This window comes from Aphelocoma coerulescens, chromosome 3, assembly GCF_041296385.1.
Source record: "Aphelocoma coerulescens isolate FSJ_1873_10779 chromosome 3, UR_Acoe_1.0, whole genome shotgun sequence".
NCBI classification, from domain to species: domain Eukaryota; kingdom Metazoa; phylum Chordata; class Aves; order Passeriformes; family Corvidae; genus Aphelocoma; species Aphelocoma coerulescens.
The window spans coordinates 81,109,859-81,120,685 of NC_091016.1; positions in this window are offsets into that span (position 1 = coordinate 81,109,859).

The following is a 10,827-nucleotide window of genomic DNA, read 5'->3' on the forward strand; positions in this document are numbered from 1 at the left end:
CTTCAGAGGGAAATGGAAAATACCTTTTAGTTTGCCAGCTGCAAAAAAAAAAAAAAAGTTAAGATTAACGGCTGTTGTCACCTCTGTTAACAATGTCTTTTGCAGATTTGTTCAGTCTTGGTATTATTTTCATGCACAGTGAATTATTAGCTATTGTCTCTGTCAAAAGCAAAAAATTCCATTTCTTCAGCAATGTGTTAAAACCTGAAAAATTGTGCTTCATAATTCCTGACAAGGTTCCATTATGCTGAAAGGAAAAAGTTTTCTTCTATCTTATATACCCAAAAAAATGATGTCTTAAAGGCTGTGATGCCTCTGTTACACAAAGAATATTTTTCCACATCAGTACATTTACTCTTACACCAGACATCCATTACTGCCCTCCAAGTCTTTGTTTTGTCTAATACGGGAGTGTTCTGTGGAAGACACATGATGACTTTCATATCACATCAGAATTAATCAAAATATCACAAAGAAAATTTTGTTTCTCAAAATCTTTAAACCTAATGAATTCTGAACAGAAATCTGTCATTTATAATGGACAGATAAATCTTAACCATCTGAATAAACGACACAAATCTGTTTCATCATCTAGGTTTGCACCCCTCGGGTATTACAGCAAAGGGAGCTGGAGAAACCCATGACAACTGAAAATGAAACAGCAAAATCCTTCCCTAATATAAATTCTTCTAACTCCATTACATTCAAGCAAGCTACAATGATTTACACTTCTCCAGACTGCTTTCAGCACAGTCTCTTTCATAAATAGAGCAGGGGAAATGGGAATAGTAAAAGGTGGGATTATGGATAAACAAATCAGAGAATGGAGACTGCATGAAGACTGCAAGGGCATCCTGTTAAAATGTGGTTCAGCTAGCTAGTATGTGTGCTTTATAGATCTGTGTTGCACAAAAAAAATTTAAAAAAAAGAGAAAAAACAACAAAAAAACCCCCAGAGTCACATTTTTAAAAGATCTTTATAAAAGTAACCTGTTAAGTCTCTCATAGCCCTTGTGTCAGATAAGCTCATGGGTGATTGCTAAGAAGTGCCTGATCAATGGTGTGTCACTAGGGGAGCAGTTCAGTTGCTCACACATCTGGTGACACTTGAGATGCTCTTGAGCACTGCCTCAGCCTCGAGGGGCTCTCCCAAGGGTGCACGTTTCCCAGGCTTTGGGAGGTGTGTTCCAGCCCTGCAGAGACATCACGGACAGCCCTTGGGCATCTCAAACTGAACAACCTTCTTACATCTGGGCCATAATGGAAGCCTTATCTAAGCTCATGTAAGTGCAGTCTATGTCCACAACATTGACAGTAAGGCTGAAGCACTTCTGAAGGAAAGTCTAGAGTCATCCAAGAATTAGCCACCCTCCAAAAAAAAAACTTAGTTATTTTTACCTTGTCTGCCAGAGCAGGGCTTGAAAGTGGATGCCCAGTCACATCTCTGACACCAATATCCCTGTTCTGAGGAGATTACTCATAACTTTACAATCCAAGTATTTAAATATGTTTTGGTACTACTGTGCTGCCACAAATACAGAATTTATACTCGACTCACTCACTTGGCTTCAAAAATAGAAACTGTCCAGCAACTACAAATATGAATACAGTCTTTATCAGGTGGCATTTTATTATTTTCAAATGGTTTTTCTCCTGGGATGACAACGAATTAAAGTGGGATACCAACTTAACTCTTTTCAAAGGTTTTTCCATGAGTTTGTCTCAGCACCTGAAGCTTTGTAGTGCAAAGCTTTCTGGTTACTGGTGTGAGTATGGACTTTGTGGTGGTTTAGGAGTTACTTCAAAGACTGGCAGCTTTGTTCAACTATTCTTCTCTGCTGTCAGAGTTTATTTCATATGCCCATTTTTCAATACAAACCAACTACGAATTTGTTGAAGACCTGAAAATTGAAGATGCTGTATATTGGCTTCCAAATGATAAATGGCTCGAGTTTTTGAACTCACGTTTTTTGCATTCATCTGTTGAATAAAGAAAATATTTTTCACTGGATCAGAAACAGAGATCTCATCCTACACCTGTCTAAAAGTCTCATGTACTCACTCCACACCAGCTCTGATGTGCCCCAGAGAGCCACAAAAGGCATTTGGGCGCCAAGCTTTGTCTCTGCAGACCCCCCAAGTGCAATGCTTAGATAGACTGGAAATGTTTACTTGGATTATTTCCAATTCTGTCATACAAGCATCTAGATTTAAATGCACAAATTTCTTAAGTGTCATCTTTTGGACATGCAAATGCATGTTTTGAGTTTAGCCCATACCTAAACTTCTGTGTCTTACAAGCCAGACACTCAAACCCTTGCATGAAAACACACCTGAAACGTGGTACCAGAGCACACACCTGCCCTGTCCCAGGTGTAACATGGGTGAAGGCGGCTTCCCAGCCACATGCCGGGCTTGGCAGCATGGTATATACAACAGTGATCCCAAAGAAGGCTTTCTGACTGTTTTCAAAGAGATTGTTTCACAGAGGAGTCATTAGTCTATTTAACAAATAGTGCAAAGAGTATGTAGTCTATACAGAAAAGACCCAATGAGCTAATTGTAAACAATTTTGTCTATGTCTCCTATTCCAGATTTCTGTAATTTCTTCTCTGATTTAATTTCATTCTAGTCTTTTTCTCAGAGAACTGATATCTTTAAGTCTTCATTTGCTCTCACTTATCATAATTTAGAAACTAATAATCCTCTTCATTACATCATACACACTCATTGAAAATCATTATGCCAAGGACAAAGTACGACAGTCTCAGGCATGGGGAGTAGGAATAACAGATGAGAGACAGCAACAGATGTAAATTAACTGCTGAAACCAAAGAATTATATTGTAGCCTTCCACAGGAAAACTCTGGGAGGAAGGCAAACAGCCCAGCAGTGCTCTCTGTTCCCTGGGGATGCTTTCTAAAATCCCTCGTCCATCGTTAGCAGCAATGGAATTGATCAGACTGAAGCTTCTCCTTCACAAAGGAAATGTAGTGGGCTAACAAATGGCAGCTGAAACACGATGTTAAACACAGCCTAGCACTTAGTCTAACCAACTCATAGTTAGCCTTAGGTTGCTTTTAGTTCTAAGTAAAAGCATGGCTATACTCCAGTTCATAGCATTATCTGTTTCCCTGCACAGCTTGAAATCATGCTCAGTAGTTTTTACACAAGTGTATTTTCTTTGATAATTTCTTAAGGATAGGTAGCACTGTGAGCTGAGCTTGGTAGGAGTGAAAAAAATGATCGGGACATTTCGATAGCTCATTTTGAAAGCTGATTCAGTGTCGTGTTTAATGTGGCTTTGGCCAAAGGAGTGCCACCTTTATTGAAAAACCAAATGCTTTTAATAACATTGCATTGTACTACAGTCGAGTGGTGGAAACAAGTTTGGGGACCACACTGGCCACAAACACAGCTTTTACTCAAACAAGGGGTTCCCCATGAGTGCTCCCAGCTGGTACAGGCAAGGAAGTAAAGTAAGTTGGAAGGGTGCAACACCAGGCTCAAATGTAAAGGGTCAAACTGCATTTGTCTTTTCACTGTAGGTTTCTGTTTCCAAATTTCAGATCAGGAATCACTTATCATAGGCCAAAAAAAAAGGTTCTGCTTTTCGTCTTTTTTTTCAACATTTAAAGCTGCTAATTGCAACATAAGACCAGAAAGGTTCTTAAGGTGGTGCCTTGTCTCCAGCAGTGACTGAGGGTGACTTGCAGCACCCTGTAATCCTCAGCAAAGCTCTTTTCCATGAGTTTGTCATGTGCCCCTTAAGTACACACAAACTTTGGACATCCATGCCTGTGAGCAGGAGCTCACAGCCCAGGGACACCCTGAGGGTGGAACAACCTCCGGTGCTGTCAGCTGAACCTGTTTCCTACTACTTCCATCTGCCAGTGCCCCATTCCTCTACCAGGAGTGTGCTGTTGATCCTCTCTTTCAATGCCTTCATTACCTTCTGTGCTGGCTCCCTTCCCTGCTATTTCATTGACTCTTTTTCAGACTGTTTTGCTCCCTTGTCTTGTTGTTCCTCATACCTAAGCAGTTTCATAATTTTGGTCATCCTTATAGCCCTTTTCTGAAACATTTTCAGCATCTCTACAGCTTTTTGAGGAAGAAAGACCAGAAATGCATGCAGAATAGAAGAAATGAGAAATCATGGACATATGAAGTGGCATGATGATCATGTCCAGTTTTCTCTTCCTTTCTTTCCTGGCAATTGTTCATACTTGCTTTTCCTAAGCTTGCATACAGATAACAACATGAATAGTTTTCATGGCACTATCTGTCATACCCCAGAGCTTTTGAGGGAAGCAATCAACCCATCTTTTTATATATGAAAACAGGATTGGTTTTCCCCCACCTTCTTATTTGTCTACATCAAATTTCATCTGTCATTTTATTGCCCACTCAATCTAGCAGGCCCCTTCTGCAAGTCTGCATAATCATCTTTGCTATCCAGAATAAATTATTAACCTCATATTATCAGCAAACCCCTCTCCTCACCCTGCTTCCATATCCTGTATGACAGTGTTGAAAAGCACAACTGCTAGTAAGAATTTTGTGCAGGACTCCCCTTAAAATCTCACTTCCACTTGAAGAATGACCATTTTCTTCCACCCTTTGGTTTCTTTCTTTAAATAAATTATTTATCCACACATGAACTTTCTGTTTTGCCGCACAGCTGCTTTGCTTCCTTAAAAGCTTCTGGTGAAGGACCTTGCTGAAAGCCTTTTGGAAATTACAGTAGACAGCACAGCCAGCTTTTTCTTATTCAATTATTGTTGACATTTTTAAAGAACTGAAGGTCTGAGAAGGTGATGTTCATCTATAAAAGCTATAACAATTATTCTCTAAGAAAAGGGATTGCTGTTATTAGAAAATTTCCTTGGTGAAATGACAATGCAGGGAATCTATCACTGAGGAAACAGATGATTTTCCATATGACTTATTATCCAGCACTTATTTCCAGAGGAAATCACCCACATCAAGAAGTCAGCAAGATTCCAAAGAAGGTTTGGCAACCACAATTGAAGATCTTCTGCTTGTTTTCCACTAGCGTAGGAAGGGATATCAAAACTCATGAAGGAGGGATTAAATTATTATCTCAATATAAAAGATCAGGATGAACTCTAACACAGTAGGTGATCCTGTTATTTCTCCTTCCTTTGAGCCTCATCTGACAAAAAGGAGCACAGAGCTTGCAGGGTGCATTAGCAGGAGAATCAGCTGCTCCCCAGGCATGGAGCATCAGGCTGTGGAGCCAAACACAGGAATTGCTTCCTGCTAATCACCAGGCTGCAGCACTGCTTGCTTGGCCTGCACATGAGGGTAAAGACTGAGACTAGATGTCTGCAAATGTTTTCAACTCCTTAATGATATTCATTTTAATGTTGATGCTTGGGTTATAGTGTAAGCTAGATGAGATCTCAAAATCTTAATTTAAATGAAAAAACATTCCATTTATAACGCTTGTAAAATAACTTGCAGCTCTCTAAATCCAGCCTAATGTTTGTGCTTTGCATGTTTTTCACATTAGTTTGCTCTTCCCTTCCTTTCTCTTCCCTTCCCAGCAATTTGCAGCAGGATGAGATTCTCACACTGTTCAAGCTGGATCTTGTGTTATTCATTGTATTCCAGCTAGTGCTACAGTATTGTTCAATGATAAACATGAGCTGATCAGCACATTGGGAAATATTTTGGAGTTCTGCAGGCATATCACTCTCTCGAGGTTGTTTTTTAGTTTGTTGCTGCTTTACTGCACAGACCATTTGGTAAAATGTAGTATAGTAAAAATTGTGTTTCCGCTTCTTATTTTTTCCTGTGTGATGCTTTGTAACCAGTGCAAATAGTAACAAAAAAAGTAAAATATTAAAGCCCCTAGGTTCCATCTTTCTTCTTGAAAACTTCTGGACACGATTTCTAGTGCATTTATGTGCCTGCAGGACTAAGCAAGCACAGACAGCTCTGAGTTAGCTTTGCACTAAACCAAGTATGTCTACTTTACAGCTGTTGCACAGAAATGCTGTAGCACAGCAAATTAGCCTGCTCGGAGGGCTGTGGTTTGAAAATTAACTTGGATAAATCTCTGGTACATATCTGTCCACACATGTTTGCTTCAGAAAGTAAAGCTCTGAAGCAGAAATAAAAAATAATAGCATGGTATTTTTTATTTATTCCCCTTTGATTTCCATATGCAGCCATTCACTATAGTATTTGAGCATGTCATCCATACAGATACAATTTTCTGTGCATGTAATAACTGCAAAAGCAGTGCAGTTTTTAGTAGCATCTATTAATTTTATGTGTGCAGTGATACACAGCCTGTTGGCATTGTGGCAGGCAATCCACCTTAGTAAGCAGAATGACCTTCCCAAATTTCCAGCCTCCAGGAACACAATTCAGTTGCCACTTTCATAAATACTTCTTGAGACCAATCCCACTGAAGGTACGTTTTAGCCTGTATGTCTGCAATTAGATCTGTCTGTGTTATTCTTTTGGCTGAATGTGTTTAGCCAAAGCATACACTGCAAATTGCAAAGATAATGCCAGAAAAGACTAAAGAAAAAAATTTCTCCGTTGCTATAAAAAAGTGCAGGCAAGCATGTCTGACAACAGATTATAAAAAGAGTAATTGAAATCCTCTTTTAAAGTAATTAAGCAACAAGGAGAGTTAACTCAATTGAAAGACAATATCCTTATTAAGGAAGAACAAGATAAAGGAATATATTGAAGTGGATGACACTTTCCAGAAAAAATAAAGTCCATGAAGTCCCTAAATTGAATTTCAATTGTTATCCATTTTCTTATCTAAGCTTGTGTATGTGTGCCTGGTATGAGTATATATATTCTGAACTCCATCCTCCCTTAATGTATCCATTTCCCCCCCACTGGGCTGTGCCAGTAATATATTTGTACAGCTAATACACAGGCAGCAGAGGTGCTTCACTGCTGCTCAGTGACAACAGCAGCACGTTCCTGTTTGGGGAAAAGAAGTCCCCGAGCCCTGACGTACCAGTACTCACTAATTTTCATATTCTGTTGAGCTTGCACCTTCCTGCTGATTTCTGCAGCACAGAAATCTGCTTCTGTAGTCACAAAGGAGATCGTTAACCCAGCTCCTTCTCTGGCTGTTTCCCATGGTCGGTCTGGTCCTGCATATGGGCAGAGTCTGGGCAAGCATCTGGAGGTGAGGAGGAGGGAGGCATCTGTGGAAATGGTCCAGGAGCCAGATGCTCTCTGGTGCCATGGAAGCCCCAGGCGAGTTTTTCTGAGGAAACAGCAGCTGTCCTGATGCCACACCACACAGACAATGGGCTGGCTCCCCAATGCTTGTATCTTTTTTCATCTGTACATCAATGCATGGGGAAGGAACAAGCAAATTCATGTGTCAGGAGGAAGCTGGCCACAGATGCTACTTCAGGCTAATGAGCCCAGCTAGCCAGGCGCTTCCTGGCAGTATCAGGGAAAAACAGATTTTGCCAGGAATGGCCGAGTAGCTCTTGCAAGGGCTTCTCTGCCCAAGCAAACAAGGGAGATGGTGCCAAGTCAGGGCCTGGACCAGGAGAGAGGGCTGCTGCCCTGCATTCGGCACCTCTGCCCTCCCTCGCATGGCTCCATACGCAGTACAGAGGCACCGACCGCAGCTCTGCCCAGGCAGGATAACGCCAGCAGACTGCAAGGACAGAGCCTTTACTTGGCTTTTCCCTCCCTCCCTTCCACACATCCTGCAGGACTTGCTCCCCACCATGCACAGGCCTGGGAGGCACCCATCATCCTGCCACCCATGGTCAGAGCCTGCCTTCTCCAGGCTGGCCAGGCCACAGGACCTCACTGCTGAAAGGGACAGAGTCAGTGCAAACATGATGTGGGTTCTGCCTCATGTGACTTTCAACAGTAGAACCTACCCCAAATCCTTCCTCATCCAGAGCTACCCCTAAGCTCCCCTGAAGTCAGCAAGGGTCTCCTTTTCTGTGATGGATTTGGAGAGGGGTCATCCAGAGGGCTACTGACTAAATTCAGTGAGATGCATGTGCAAAAACAAAGTCAGGACTGAACCAAGAAAGAGGAATTTTAATAGGTGAAGGAAACTGTGTTCTTCTTTGCTGTGGTTTTTTTTTAAATGTCATTTTCCCTACATGTAATTGTTGTACTTCGAAAAAAAAGAGCACTATCAAGTGCAGTCAGCTGTGGTTCAGGCACTCCACCTTTTCTTTGTCATCCAAAGCATTTACAAAATACTCACATTTTAAAAAACTTTACTTTCTTCTTCTGTAAGTTACCATTTTGTTTTGCTGCAGCCTCTGTACCAGGTAACTCTGAGCATTTTTTTTACTAAAATTTCACTTGAATCAAACATTTTTAATACAGATAGCACATAAAAGATTGATTCTTTATGTCTGGATATTCTTCATAATGGCTTAATTGTATTTCGGTTTTTGTTTTAACTTTCATCAATTTTAGCTAAACCATATACCGTGAAAGAATTGCATCCTACAGCCACGTGGTATACTCCTAGTTACTACCACCCTCATTTCCTGTCATTGTAAATTGGTCTCTTTGCATTAGGTAGCACAGACCGTACTAAATTAATTCTCCAGTGCTTCTTTCTTTCCATGTAATTGCAGATGTTGACTTACTAGATTAAAGTAACCTGCTTACTGACATCTAAGCAGCTGGACATAAGAAGCAACATTATTAATTATCTTCACTGACATGAAGCCCATCAGTGCCAAGGATAGCTGGCAGTCAAGGTTTTCCATGTGTCTTATGCTAGGAAGCCAAAGAGGAATACCTAAGCGCAGGATTGCCTTATTTAAATTCAGTACAAAAGCATTTTTCTCCGCCCATGACCACTTTCATTAAATGAATCCTAATCTTTCAACAATGAGGTGAATGCCATTATGCAAATAAGCAACTGCTTTTCAGCCTTGCAGAAAGATGTCACTCACCTACACAAAGGTTTCAGAGGCTCTTTTCATGGTGGCAGTCGCTGAACTTCATAAATACCAATTTGTAAGTTTTGCATTTGGTGATAAGGATTTTTTCCATGAGACTGGCTGCTTCTAAAGCTGTATCTTGAAGCTGAGAGCTAATGAAATGTTTAATATTCTGGAATAATTCACCTCTGTGCATCAGAATGTTGTAAAAAGGCTCCCATCTGATGATGCCTGCAGCTGGCACGGTGTGCTCTGTATTTATCACAGTGCTCCACATAATATTAGTATTTAATGACTGTGCACTGATAAGCTGAAACTGGATGAATAGACTGTCTTTCATCTCATTCTGCTTAAGGTGACATGAACTTTCATTTATGTCACAGCCACTTGCAGCTGTTCAGATGCACTCTAAAGACGCTGAAAGGAATACTCTATCAATCCACAGCCAAATGAATGACCACAAGAATGAGTCTGTTGTCTTACTGTCATTGGATTGCTTTAATAAAAGCATTTGTATTCCAGGAAGGAGGAAAGAATATAATTAATCATTGACACAACTGAGTAGGCACATTGTGTAACTGATTCATTAGGAAGTAATTTCAAGAATATTTATTTTGATGATATACATTTTATAATTCATTAGCAACATAATAAAGTGAATGCTCACTTCCTATTTTTATACCTTTGAATTAAATATAACTGCATCCTTGCTGTCTGTGGCTCTCTGCAAAGCTTTCTGTTTGAAGCAGAATGTAAGAACAGTGATCATGACGGAGATAGTTAATAATATGGGGAACCTGTTTACAGGGTTGGAGTCCTCTTTGTATTGATGACCACAATTCATAGAATCCTAGAAATATTTAGGTTGGAAAAGACCTTTAAGATTATCAAGTCAAACCATGCAGATCAGAAATATGGAATGTGTGGTGGAATTCAGCCTCATATCTCAGTATTACTGATAACACAGGTATGTCTAGAACTAAACTAGTGCAACCACTTGCAAGAACAGATGTTTGCGATGATTTTTCCATACTCCAGCTATACTTCAATGGGTCCAGAATATGGACAGGATTCTCCACGTGCCACGCAACTCTCCTATACCTACATGGATCTTGGCATGCTACATGATTTTTCTCTCTTTGAATACTTCAAGATATAAAGTTTGGTTTGAAGAGGAGGTTTTTTTGATAAATATTTGAGTAGCATTTCTTAAACTTCATAAGCTTTCATGACAAGCCTGCCCACTAGGGCTCACCTTGGTTCTGTTCACTGCTAGGGCTCAGTGACTTATGTTACCCAGATTTTCCACCTGCAATTAACCTAACGCATTGTTGTAGATGCATCTTCATAACTGTCGCGGGTTGGGTTTGTAACCGGGCGGAAACACCAATTTAGTGTAGTGGTTTGGTCTAAAATACTCATTACTGTTTATCTTCTGTGAGATAAGAATTAGGAGAAATGCAAAGCAGGCACCAACTTGAATGAATATAAAGAAGTTTATTAACAGACCTAAAAGAAGAAAAGAAAAAAAAATTATACCACCTTTAGAACTCTCCTCCTCCCCCCACCTTCCTCCCTTCTCCCACTGACAATGTAAAGACAACCCTTAAGATGTTCAGTCTGTTTACCACTTCCATAATAACCTTGTTCAGTCCATTTAGAAAGAGAAGTCTCTTTTTGCTCGTGCTATGAAAACAGTATCACACCGAGACAGCCACCCACTTCCAAATATTGTTCAGTCCATTTAGGAAGAGGAGTCTCTCTGCTTGCGATGTGAGTCCCTTCCCCCGACTTGCAGCTTTTCCCGCAACTGCTTTCGAGGGTCCACTCTTGAAGTTTTTCGGGGTACAATTTTAAGGTTGAGCTGTTCAGAAAAAAACAGAGGCCCTTC